At 44.4% G+C, this 13,883-nt stretch overlaps 1 protein-coding gene across 6 annotated transcripts in view; it reads left to right on the forward strand.

Moving 5' to 3' along the window:
- Positions 1-13,883, forward strand: part of LOC147033820 (disintegrin and metalloproteinase domain-containing protein 12-like) — an 868,480-nt gene that overhangs the window by 718,285 nt on the left and 136,312 nt on the right. The gene's annotated exons all lie outside the window — the stretch shown is intronic.

A 13,883-nucleotide genomic window follows, 5' to 3' on the forward strand; every position in this document is an offset into this window, starting at 1 on the left:
TTTGGGTGCTGGTGTTAAAGCAGATGGTGGCAAACCCTATCAAGAATTATCCGAGCAAAGACCTTGCCTGGCACTGAGAGCAGCGTCGCCCCTTGGCAGTTGTTGCAGTCTTAGCGATCACCCTTCCCTTTCCAGAGAGGGGGACAACAAGGCCCCTCTTCCAGTCAGTTGGGATGATCCCTGTGTTCCAGGCAGAACACAGAACTGCATGCAACGACATGAGTACAGCATTTCCACCAGCCTTGAGAAGTTCAGCATGGATGCCTCAGATCCCAGGAGCTTTACCCAATTTTACCCGGTTCACCACAGCCTGTGGTTCCACAAACGAAGGTGGATCACAGTTGAATGGAGGGCAGCAAAAGAAATAGTCAGGCCTCTGACATCCAACGCAACACCTGGTGGATCAGCCTGGTTCAGCCGCTCGAAGTGACCAGCCCAGCAGGCCTTCACTTCAGACTCCTCTGTCAAGAGCTCACCACCCTCCGCTCTAACTGCAGTACATCGAGGGACAGACTTGGAGGAATGCAATGCGTGAGTTCCCCTCTAAGGATGACGAGAATCACTAAACCACAGGTGATGTTCTACCCCCTCACACATTCCTCACTTATCAGCCTCCTTGTCCACCCTCAGTGCACGTACAGTTTTGTGCCTCAACTCCCTGAACAACTAGCTCTGTCATTAAGCCTGGCCCTGCAATTCTGGTCAATTGTATCCATTGTTCCTTGAAAGACAAAATTCTTCTTCGTCCTTCCGTGAGTTGCAAGACATCCACCGGGGACATCAAGGATGGTGGTCTTGAAGCCACTCCACAACTCTTCAGGATTTCCCAAAGTACCCAGACTGCCTAAATCCCCACTCAGCCTGTTCGCAAACTCATCAGCTACCCTCTCATCCTCTAGCTTGCCAACATACAGCCTAGGCTCGGATGGTACCATTCTCCCAGATTTAAGCTGCAACTTCCGAGTTACTCCCACAAGGCCGTGTTTGGTGTTGAGAAACTGAGCACTCCAGTTGACCCTGCCATTCTGCATCATCCTCCAGTGACCATCAACAAGCACATGGTCAATCTCCTTTGCCACACCACCAGCATTGGAATCCCAAGTGCAGCGGATGAGCGTGGGCACTGAAACCATGAACCAGCCACCCTAAGTCCATGACTTCTTGCAAAGTCAAGGAACTTTGTGCTATTTTGGTTCACAGTTCCAGACATTCACATGTGACCAACACATGTCTCATAACCATCCCTATTAGTTCTAGTTAAATGCATTGAAATCCCCCAAGACTCATTGTCTCTCACCTGGGGCACTGGTCAACCACAGAGTCGAGCAAGGCATAGAATACGTCCTTCACGGTGAGATCACTCGCCTCAATCGGAGCATACACAGAGACCAGGGAAATGACAACCAAGGAGTGACGAATCCTTCATCTCATAATATGCTCGTTGACCGGTGTTACCTCAGTTATTATTAGAGTCAGCTTATTGGACACAGCTACAGCATCTCCTTTGGCATGGTAACCATCAGAGCGACTCGACCAATAGTAGGTGTAGCCAACCGCCATGATCTCAGAACCTCAGAGAGTGTTGCAATTCCGATGTTCAAATGCTCAATTTCAGATGATAACAGAGACAGGTGATCTTCTTCTCTTCAGGATGAGACATTCCAAGCACCCACCCGAAGGGACCGCCTCAGGTTCACCCAAGGAGACCGCCATCTGGTGCCGACACCTCAGCTCCACCCTGACACACACCACTGCAATCTGACCTGGGAAGGTTACCCCTTGGTTTTCCTCCTATCATCAAAGAGTGGGGGTCTCAAAGGCTTTGCCCAAATCCCATCATCTGTTGATCTCCTCTGTGAAGGGCAGCTGCTGCACAAGAGGTACTCCCGAAGAGTAGGTTTTCTATTTTTTATTTATGAGTCCCACGGAGTCCCATCCAATCCAAATTTATGAACCAAAATAACGTGTAATCTGGTGCGGCACTTCAACGTTATTGATGAAAAGGTGGAAAGGTTTTACGCAATAAAATAGGGAGAGAAGGACATAGTCGTGTTTTCTCTACTTTCCCTTCAGAAGTAAAAAAATATTCCTGGGCATGGGGTGGTGGGTGTTGTTGGGGCAGTGGGGTGCAAAAGGGGGAGGGAGTGTCGATGTACTTTGAGAATGTTGTTGGAGAAAGTTTTTTTTTTTTTTCCAACAATGTTGTGAACAGTGATTAACATTTAAATGGACACGATGTTGCTTCATGTCAACATCAAAAGAGATTATTTTAATTTTTTTTTCTCAAAGAATCACTGCCATGCAGATAAACACAAACATGACGCCTTCCTTTTTGCCTTTGTCTTTCAAGACTTCCCCTTTTTCCCAGGTTGAATCACTTTTTCACACCTTTTCATTACATTGTTCCCAGGGTGAATCCAAAATGTACTTTTTGGATTATTCAGAACAGTCTTCCCTTGATGAAATGCTACTTCTCTTCGTTAGAGCCATCATAGCTTGCAGTGACATTTTCTACACGTAAGATTTTCTTTCATGCAATTTTTTTCTACAATCTCATTCTCTTTAATCTCATTCTTCCCTCCAGGATTTCAAAACAGCTGTTCACTATCATCTCACATCACCCCTCCCCCCCCCACCCCCCAATTCAGCACCATGATCTTTGCTTACCACATTAACATGAACATTCCCAAGCCCACATCTTTCCAAATTTCCAGTTTTTCTTCCGAGGAGTTTGCTTCCACAGCCATCTTGTCCACCCTGTAGATCCTCCCCTTGCCCTCATTCTTCCCCACATCCCTTTCTTGTGCATGTACCCCTCTATTTTATCCCTCAATCCCTCTGTTGGTGTCCCCCACCCTCTGTCTCTACTGTTCCTTTTGTTATGTTTTGTCCTGATCTGTCTATGATGTGGCTCCTCCATGAGTCTCAACAGCTTTATTTCCGACAAATAATTAATTATTCCACCGTATGTCATACAGGAGATGGGAATCGGGTTGAGGAATCCATACGGTATATTACAGTCTACGTCATGGTGTAGATATTCCCCCAAAAAACAAGGTTCACCAAACAGGGTGCTCGCCCATGTTTCTTCTCTTTCAAGCATTGCTTTTTATTTGGCTTTTGGCGTTTCGGGAATTCCAAAGCTTTCACCCTCTCACACTCCATGATGTTGATTAATCCGTTTGCCACTCGGAGACGGCTTGTACAGCTGCACATTACACCTTCGTGACTTTTACTGACACGTTGAACCTTCATCAGAAACATTCCCTGTGAGGAGAAAACCCCCTCCCACCCCTCTCCTACCGGCCCCATGTCGAATTTTGATGGGGATCGGCCAAAAGCTGTTTGAGGAGTTGGTAAATAAACAAATACAAGGGCAATTAGCCTTTGGTGGGTATTATTTTTCTTTCTCTTTCACTGTTCCACAAATCTTGACATTTGCAAAAAAAAAAATAATTCTATTTTATGATGAATCTTGTTCTTGCTCCTCAACTATTTTGCTCACTTTTGAAGAGTTATCTGCCAAGTTTAGACAAACAGGTGTGGACGGCATGTTATGCCTTTTCTTTTTCTCCATCACACCCAATTAGCATTGTCCCGCTTCCATTTTCACACACTGCCACCCCACAACCTTGCTCATTCTTCTCAATTATTTCTGTATTTCCATTTGATATGTTATTTAATGCACGTTTCTCTCCTTTAAAAAAAATAAATTCCAACTCTGTCCTGTAAATCCTAGATATTTGCGTCTCTCAAGTGGCTTCCTTTCATTTAGCACCCGCATGCACGAACTCGTGATGTTTCACTTGGGAACACCCATCTTTCTTTTTTCACCTGCGCAGCACTCAAGTGCTTATTGCACCTTTTCTGGAGATGTGAATATGCTACTGAAACAATTGGGGGGGGGGGATGGTGGTGAAGGGTGACATTGGATTGTTAAGGGTGAATGTTCTTCATGATTTACCTTTGCTTAATTAACCCACTGAGTTTGAGTCTTCATATCCAGTGCTCTAGAGGTCAAATAAATTTGCCTTACCCAAGTTGTTTTCCTTAATTACAAGACAAACTCGAGTTGTATTGTTTAATTCCAAAGCATCCTCCTCTGTTCTGGTTATATGATCAGTATCTTGAATGTCCTCACTAGAGGGCTTTCATCGATGTACCAGTGGCGTTCAAAAGGTTACACATCCATGAAACGCCGCAAAGTGTGGATTTCTGGAAGACCACGTGCATCTTGTTTGACGTCCATGATACCAAAAGTCCATGAAATGCCAACGTATTATTACCCTGCGCTCGCGAAGCAAAAAGCGGAGTTAAGAGATCAGTCGCGTATGTGTGCCATACATACACGCATACGTATGTGTCTGCATTTTAAAAATTCATTTTCTCAGCAACTGTTGGTCTGATTGACATTAAATTTTCCAAATTGGTGCGCCTCTTCCTGTATAATTTTTTGAGTCATAATTATGACATCATAGGTCACGTGGTGCAGGCACCATCTTGGAAAGAACGAAAAACTTTGCACCTCTATATGTCCGAAACCACTCCATTGAAATTTTTTTTTTACACATGGCTCATTGTCAAGTCCTCCCCATGGGGAACAAGATGTGTTAATAATGATCTCATCGCTTTCTTCATTATGACGTCATAATTCGACAAGCACAATGCTTGATTAGATAAGTAATGAAATTTGTTTTTTCTTTGCAACTGTTGGTCCAATTGACAAATTTTGACCATACGTGTGCCTCCTCATGTAGGAATTTATAATGATAATTATGACATCAATAGGGCACGTGGTACAGGCACTATCTTGGAAAAGCTGAAAAACTTTGCACCTCTATATCTCCGAAACCGCTCCATGGAAAAAATTGAAACATGCCCCATTGTCAAGTACTCCCCATAGGGAATAAGATGTGTTCAAAATGATGTAATCGGTGCCTTCATTATGACGTCATAATTCGACATGTGCAACCCTTGATCCTGTCAGTATGAAAAAAGTTTTCTCTGCAATTGTTGAAACTGCTAACCGATCAATGCAAAACTTTTACTAATTGATCAACTACCCAAAGTCCTTCTCAAGACTGCGCATGGTAAGTATTCTATGAATACCATCGAGTTATTTATGTTTTTTTCAACATGCAAAGACTAGTAAAGAAATGTTTGGGTCCGACTGATTAACAATACTCGTGATGGGGAATGAAAAACACCATTCTTGGACGACTATGCCTGACAAAGTGTGATCTGAAGTTAATCTGGAAAATTCCAAGATTGTTTTGAATAATTTAAAATTTCTCCCTTACGTTTACTTTCACTCTGTGTTTGTACAATACCATGAAATGGCCTTGATTGATCTTGCGCCTGGGTGTGTGCATGTAATGTATTTGATGTACTCGGACAATGACAAAAAAAGAAATATACCACGGTTCAGATTTCTCGGTTGCAGCTGCATAAGTAGTCACGTAACCATGGACTGTTTAACACTCACCACAATCTATAGATATCTGCTGAAAGCATAAAAGGTTGTTGAACCATCGCAGGCAGGTCAATGGCCTCTTTGTGCTTTTTACTTCATCTCTTCCAGCCTAGTTTTTTCTGCACACTCAACCCTCTGCAAGATGCAAGTGGTCTTCCAGAAATCCACAATTGTTTAAACTCCCAAAATCCAAGCTGACTGCACATGTCAATGCTTTTGTACTTCTTTTCTCGTGTTTGTGGAACCACTTTCCTGAGTCTGCTCAATCCCACTCCTCCCTCCATGGATTCACTCAAGTGGCCTAATACCATCTCATGTCATCCTCCATCCCTACCCACAATCATTTTTACCTCCATTAAACCAACCCTCTTACTTGTATGTTCTTGTGTTTCCTGCCCCTCCTCTTTCTCTCATCTCTTCCTGTTCACTCATTCCCTTGCATGTTGTGTCCAACTGTTGTCCCAATGCAGTCAATGCATTGCAATTATATCCTGTCTCTTCACTCTTCCATGAAATTTTATATTTAAAAAAAAAAATGAAAAAGTTGTACCTGTTCAAGCTTCATAATTGGAAAACCTTGCGCCGCCTTCAGTTTCTCCGAATATCACTGATATTTACACATCGAACCGCATCACCAGATACCTATCTGCCTTTTTCCTTCTTCAAAACAATGAACTCAGTAGCCTGTTGGCATGGTTTATTTGCCGTAGCTGTGTTGTTTCATATTTGATGAGAAAACACGAAATTTCTGTCCATTTGGATAGAGCAGGAGAGCTTTGGTTGAATCCAATTTTGATTTAGCAACGGAAAATAATGGTGTACGGATATAAAATAAACACACTTTTTTGCTGGTGAGCCTTTGGTAAAAAAATAAATATAAACCTTTATTAATTCATTGTCTGCATACCCTCTTCCTTGTGAGACAACGGGTGGAGGAGCTCGTTGTGAGCCAATGGCCATCCATAACCATATCTCATTGATGATCGCTGGAAGATGCTCCAAAATTTCAGGGTCAAGCTAATGCTCAGTTCCTCAATAATGACCACAGTCTTGTTGTAGCAACTGAAGTTGCGGCTTAAATCTAGGAGAATGTTACCATCCCAGTCTCGGCGTAAAACTGTAAAACTGTACTTGTGCGTAAAACTGTAATGTGCACTGAGGGTGGACAAAGAGGCCGATACGCAAGGAATCTGTGAAGGGGTGGAGCATCACCTATTGTCAAGTGATTCTCCTCCCACTTGCAGATGAATATGTGCATTGCATTCCTCCAAGCCTCTCCCTCGATGCACTGCAATTAGAGCAGAGGGTGATGGGCTCTTGACAGGGGAGTCCGAAGTGAAGGCCGGCTGGGCCTGTCACTTCGGGTGGCTGTACCAGTCTGAGCCACCAGCTGTTGAGTTTGATGTGATTGTCACTATCCTTATCGCTGACCCTCCAATCAACTTTGAACCGCCTTTATTTGTGGAAACAGGCTGCTGTGAACCAGTTGAAAGGGGGTGAAACTCCTCGGATCTGTGGCATCCATGCTGAACTTCTCAAGGCTGGTGGAAATGCTGTACTCGTGTCGTTGCATGCAGCTCTGTGCTCTGTTTGGAGCTCAGAAATCATGACAACTGACTGGGCGAGGGGCCTTGTTGTTCCTCTCTGAAAAGGGAAGGGTGATCAATAAAACAGTAAAAATTACCAAGGGGGTGACGCTGCTCTCAGTGCCTTGCATGGTCTTTGCTCGGATTATTCTTGATAGGGTTCACCACCATCTGCTTAAGGACGGCTTTACACCAAAGAGGTCAACGATTGACCTTATCCTTGCTCTTCCGGTCGTCACCAAATGCAGATGAGAGTTTCAGCAGGGGCTGCTCGCAGCTGATGTTGATCTCCACAAAGCGTTCGATTCAGTGAATCGGTATTCCCTCTGGAGGATTCTCAGTCTTCGTGGAGAGCCACCAACACCGATCAATCTGATTTCTGAGCTATACTCTGATACTGAGTGCTGTGAGATGTCGTGGTTCCATCTCTGACTTATTTCCAGTTGTGACTGGAGTTTGTCAGGGATGTGTACTGGACCCCACACTTTTCAGCACTTGTCTTGTATGCACTGGATTCTGGAGAGGATGTCGGAGAGATCAAGCTGTGGTGCATCGTTTGTGAATGTTAGGAATTATGACCTTGATTTCACAGATGATGCAGTCATCTTTGCAGAGACACTGAATATCCTTATGAATGAGGTGCCAGAGCCACTGGGAATTTGGGTTTCCTTGGTCAAAGTGAAAATCCAGGCTTTCAATGACTCTTGGATGCTGCAATCTTATCTGTACCTGTTTGTGGTGTGGGTGTTTAGGTCATGGAGAGATTCACTTACCTTGGCAGTGATATTCATGTATCCGCATGTTGTGAGCCAGAAGTCGAGAGACGTCTGGGCCAGGCCTGGGGAGTCATAAATTCACTGTATCATAGGGTGCGGTGCTGTCAGTACCTATGCAGGAGGAGGGAAGTCTGAGTCTTCATGTCCTTGGTACTTCCAGTCTTGCTTGACGGATGTGAGACTTGGACTCTGACCAGGGATCTGAGACGGAGACATAATTCCTTTGGTACCAGGTGTCGTCAGAGAATCCTTGGCTATCGCTGGTCAGACTTTGTGTCCAACGAGTGGTTGTTGAAAGAGCCTCAAATGAGATTAGTCACCTGCATAGTCCGTGGGCATCTGCTGCACGTGCATGGACATGTGGCTCATTTTCCTGACGCTGATCCTGCTCACCAGATTCTCTCAGTGAGGGAGCCTCGTGAGTGGAGAAGGCCAACGGGCCGACCCTGTGCTTTGTGGTTGCAGCAGGTTGATCAGCATCTCAAGGAGATGGGGATGGCCAGATGGAGACCCCTGGAGTACCGGCGGAAATTTAGACGCAGTGACGCTCTGCTCCAGCGCATGCTCCTATACCTGAACTGACCTGATACCCTGATCGTGATGATCATGTTCCATGCTCGACACAGAGTATTGGTCCTGCTGAAGCAGTTTCTTGATTTGGTTACAATCCTGGACATGTCGACATTCCAGCATAGTATATCAGAGTAGGAACATTGTGGAATCTTTTTTTTTTGTCCACCAATAGACAGGAGAACCAGTTTCACGTTCATCCAAGGGTCAGCTGGCACACTGATAAATCACGCTGCCTATGAAACACCAGGATGACAGTTTATAGCTCGGTCAAGATTCGAACGCAGGCTGGACACTGGAGGTGAGTGTGCCTTGTTCTCGGCCATCCTGACAGCATTACATTCCCTGTATCCCTTCAACTCAAACCAATGCATGTTTGAGTTGTGAAGCAACACAAGCAACTCATGTAATGGAACTATTAATGGCAGTTTCACTGATTGTAGCAGCTGCTTGCTAGCAAGTCTTGTTTCAGAAAACAGTACATTTGGAGAACCACAGATAAAACACAACCTGAAAGTCGTGTCCCAAATTGTCCTGGTAGGTGACTAAACGTGTGTGCTGGCAGGATAGCCTCGAGTTAAGCACACAGGCCTTGGAGATGGTTTGTATGATTTGAATCTCATCCCAGCTGGAAACTGTCATCCTCATGTTTCACATGCAGGGCGTTACATCAATGTGTGCACTGTCTTTCAGATGGACGTTAAGCTGGATGTCATGTCTGCCAGTATTAGTTGGTAGATGTTAAATATCCCAAGGTTGTCGGGACCGCCACGGGCCTTGTAGGAACCACCACGGACACTTGTAGGAACCACCACGGACACTTGCAGGGACCGCCACGGACACTTGTGGGGACTGTCACGGACAGTTGTGGGGACCGCCACGGACACTTGTGGGGACCGCCGCGGACACTTGTGGGTACCGCCGCGGACACTTGTGGGTACCGCCGCGGACACTTGTGGGTACCGCCGTGGACACTTGTGGGTACCGCTGCGGACACTTGTGGTTACCGCCGCGGACACTTGTGGGTACCGCCACGGACACTTGTGGGTACCGCCGCGGACACTTGTGGGTACCGCCGCGGACACTTGTGGGTACCGCCGCGGACACTTGTGGGTACCGCCGCGGACACTTGTGGGTACCGCCGCGGACACTTGTGGGTACCGCCGTGGACACTTGTGGGTACCGCTGCGGACACTTGTGGTTACCGCCGCGGACACTTGTGGGTACCGCCGCGGACACTTGTGGGGACCGCCGCGGACACTTGTGGGTACCGCCGCGGACACTTGTGGGTACCGCCGCGGACACTTGTGGGTACCGCCACGGACACTTGTGGGTACCGCCGCGGACACTTGTGGGTACCGCCGCGGACACTTGTGGGTACCGCCACGGGCCTTGTGGGGACCGCCACGGGCCTTGGAGGGACCGCCACGGACCCTTGTCAGGACCGCTATGAGCCTTGTAACGATGAGCATGGGCCAATTGTAGTGATAGGCATGGCTTTGTGGGGATATAAGTGGGCCTTATCGGGATAGGAACAGGCCTTAGATCGGGACAGGCACAGACCTTCCATGTCTGAAGTGCGATATTAAAATTGAAATTATAAATGCAAAAATCAAAGCACTGCACAAGCAGAATAGCACGTGCAGTGTCTTGGACTGTCTGGCTGTGTATGCATAAGGACCAATTGGGGATGAAACAGCCAATTGGGGATGAAGGCACACAAATTATATAACATGTCGTGCTTGCGTATGATTAACAGATGTATACAAGGTTTTCCAAGGAAATTTGCAACCGTCAAATTCATAACAGGCAAAAAGTTGCTCACTTGAACGATTAATTATGAATCCTTTTCTATTTAGTACGTATCTTTACAGTCGCAATTGTGCTAATATTAGTATGGCATTATTTATTTGTAATAGAAAGTGGAAATGGATGACAATACTATAGTCAAGTATCTGCGGAGGGTATCCGTGCACCCCCCCTCCCCCCCCCCAGGACTCTACCAAACCAACTTCCTTTTATGGTCCTCTTCCACATTTGAGATGTTAACAAAAAATTCAAGATGGCGTCCAAAATGGCCACCAAAATGGGTAAAATCATAGTATACAGTATATTACATCTCAAAAATGTGGCAAATTGGAAAAATAATCATTTGGATTTGGTTCCTGATAATTGGCTGTGTACTGCTTTCTGGGTGGTATTGGGCCTCTGCTGTAAACAAATCAAATCCTCGGATTCGCCTTAAGAGCCACTCTTGATTGTTCTCTTCTGCTATTTACAGCACTTTCTGCCATCCATCACGTTCAAATGAAGAGGTTTCTTCCTTTGTGTCGATGCCTGCCTTTTCACATGGATTCGGCCTTCAGTATTGCAGAAAATACGATCAGGTTCAAAAATGATCTTTTCTGATGCTTTCTTGCGCATTACCCTTCCTTCTTGGCTGGAATATGGTCCAGGAGCTTCAGGAATGTTAGATGGTTTACTCGCTGTTAACCTATGTAGGTTCAGGGTAAATCTTTGGTAACATCCTCGGTGATAGCCCTCGTTCTCTTGGATCTCATCAGGAATGCCCTGACAGATATCTGTCATTCGATATGAAGAAGCTGGTGGTTCAGCTAAGCGACGATCCCGTATATTTTTGAGAAGTGCCAATCTATCATTTTGATTCGTCAAGCCTGAAAAATATGTGAACGATCCATGCTTTATTCCAGATATATGAATGACACAATGTTCCTGTTTGCATTTTCTTTCCGTTTCAACAACTTTCTTTTGACAATTACATTAAACTATTTCTTGCTTGTCTGACATCTTGACTTGTGATCTTGATCTTGACGAGCTACGGTCTTGCTAAGCGAATTAATCTAACCTGGAAAGAGAATAAAATACACATAAAAAGATTAGTACACATAATACTTGTGTATGTAAACATTCAAAGTGTATAGGGGTGGATGGGTGTGTGTGTGTGTGTGTGTGTGTGTGTGTGTGTGTGTGTGTGTGTGTGTGTGTGTGTGTGTGTGTGTGTGTGTGTGTGTGTGTGTGTGTGTGTGTGTGTGTGTGTGTGTGTGTGTGGGGGGGGGTGTTTTCTGGCTTTCAAATTGTCCACCATTTTCAATTCCAAATACGATAACAATAATAAACATCCTTGATAAGAATTACAAGACGAATATTCCATCGTTCTGTCCCGATATTATTGTTACATTAATGATTATTTGAAGCTGACATTTGATATTTACGATGATTTTACCAGTTCAAAAACCATTTTGAACTCCATCTTGGATTTTATGGACGGCAACAAAACATAAATCACCACATAGGCCTATTAGTTTCTAATAATCAGGTACATATATTACAATGAATCCAAATAATAATTTACTGTGTATTATTCTTAGTTTCAGGCTGTTGTATACAATTTTCTATGATTTTGCCTGTTGTGGTGGCCATTTTGGATGCCATCTTGGAATTTAAGCATTGCAACAAAATTCAATCACTAGGGATTAGTTACTAATGATGAGAAACACATTATTCCAATGAATAATTTACAATTTTGTCACAGTTTTTGGCTGTTATATATAATTTTCTTTGATTTTGCATATTATGGTCGCCATTTTGGACGCCATCTTGGATTTTAAAAAATGGGAACAAAGCCCAATTATCAGAAACTAGTAACTAATTATCAGGAACCAAATCCAAATTATTATTTTTTTGACGCCATTCTGGACGCCATCTTGAATATCGCGAGAGTGCCGGGAATTTTTTTTTGTAAACATCTCAAATGTGTAATGGGACCATAAAAGGAAGCTAAAAAAGTTGGTTTGGTCAAGTCCGGAGGGGGGGGGTGATCGGATACCCTCCGTAGATACTCCCCCACTATACTTGCACTGCCATGTTACATCACGGTATGCGATGGAAAGTGTAGGGCTGTACTGCTGTTTCTTATTTTACCTTCCTGCCTCATTATATGGATGACAACAGCGACACTCCGCACAAAAAATGTTCACACTCAAATGGGCGACAGGCAAAACCTTTGAGGAAAAACTACAAGAACATGTTATTGCGAGTGTACGTGTCGTGAGAAAATTTCCAGATTCAATTGCCCAAATAAAATGTCCAAATTCCGATCCCAATTCTATTGTGTTCAGCAACTAAGAGGATCTGATTTTCAAACGCTGACTTGTATTTCCATTTGTATTTTGAAGTGTTTGTGATTTTTTTAAGGCAGATTAGGAATACGTGTACACATTTACTCCCAAGATATCGAGTTAAATTGAGGCCCATACATTTCACAGAGCTCCAGGGCATACCACGACTTGTCTTTAAGTGTTTTGAGATGATAACCAATCTTCAGTGGGTCGCCACTCCGACAGATGGAGGACACTCATCTGAAGGTGATTTGTTCAGGAATTTGTTATTTTTTCAGGGTATCGGCGATCAATCGCCTACTCTTTGTGAAAGACGCTGAGGGATCTTTAACATCGACCAATGACCCGTGCTGGCAGATTGATCATCCGGTTTAATGCCCTTCCGATGGACTACACACCCATTGATGTCTCGTCCTACGTGCAAAATAACAGGGTGAGACTTTTTAGCTGGGTCACATGAGAATCCATCCCATGGTAGACAGCTCAAAGGTGAATGCACATACCTCTCAGCTATCGTGACAGTCCCCACAAACAATACAGAAGTACTTGTAGCATCTTCTCACCTCTTTGAGGCCATCAAAGCAGTGTATTATTTCCTTGGATTAATAAATGACATGTCTGCATCCTTGGAAAACTCAAACATTTTGCAAATAGTTCCATTTAATTCCAGATCGGTTCCACATCCCTGTTTTCCGCAAAGTTGTGCTGTTCTACATCCCAGTGGCAGATTGGTCACAGTTCCATCCATCCTGTCTGACTGAAACATGAGTTGAAACTGATTTGTCTTGAAACTCAAGGAATGTCACATTGACCTCATTCATTTGGAAACGACACCTTACCGATCTCGCTTTGTGAACAACGATCGGAAATTGTAGAGTCCACGGAGGTATTTGGCCTCGCCATCATGAAGAGACAACTTTTGCATGGAAAACCACATTTCCAAGCTGCCCTCCAAAGCCAAATGTTGAGGTGACCAAATATGATGCTTTGGTCACCTCTTAACATTAAACAGCTTTAGAAAAAGCTTCAAGATTAATTTTCGTAAAATTATCGTCATTTTGATATGCAGTGTCAATAAGACTTTTCAAAGACTATTTTTGCCATTATCTTTTGCGTCAATATTTGACTCGGAGACCATTCACTCTCGAGTATTTTAGCTCTGGCAGGATAGCCTAGAAGTGTATGCACTCCCCTTTGAGCTGTCTAGCCTGTGTATGAATCTTGGCCGAGCTACGAAGTGCCATCCTGGTGTTTAACATGCAGAGAGATGCATCACCGTCCTTCGGATGGACGATAAGCCGGAGGACTGTTCATTGGTGGACATTACAGATCCCACCGT

Source organism: Eptatretus burgeri, chromosome 1 (genome assembly GCF_056783735.1).
Source record: "Eptatretus burgeri isolate ZD-2024b chromosome 1, Ebu_testis_v1, whole genome shotgun sequence".
Classification (NCBI taxonomy): domain Eukaryota; kingdom Metazoa; phylum Chordata; class Myxini; order Myxiniformes; family Myxinidae; genus Eptatretus; species Eptatretus burgeri.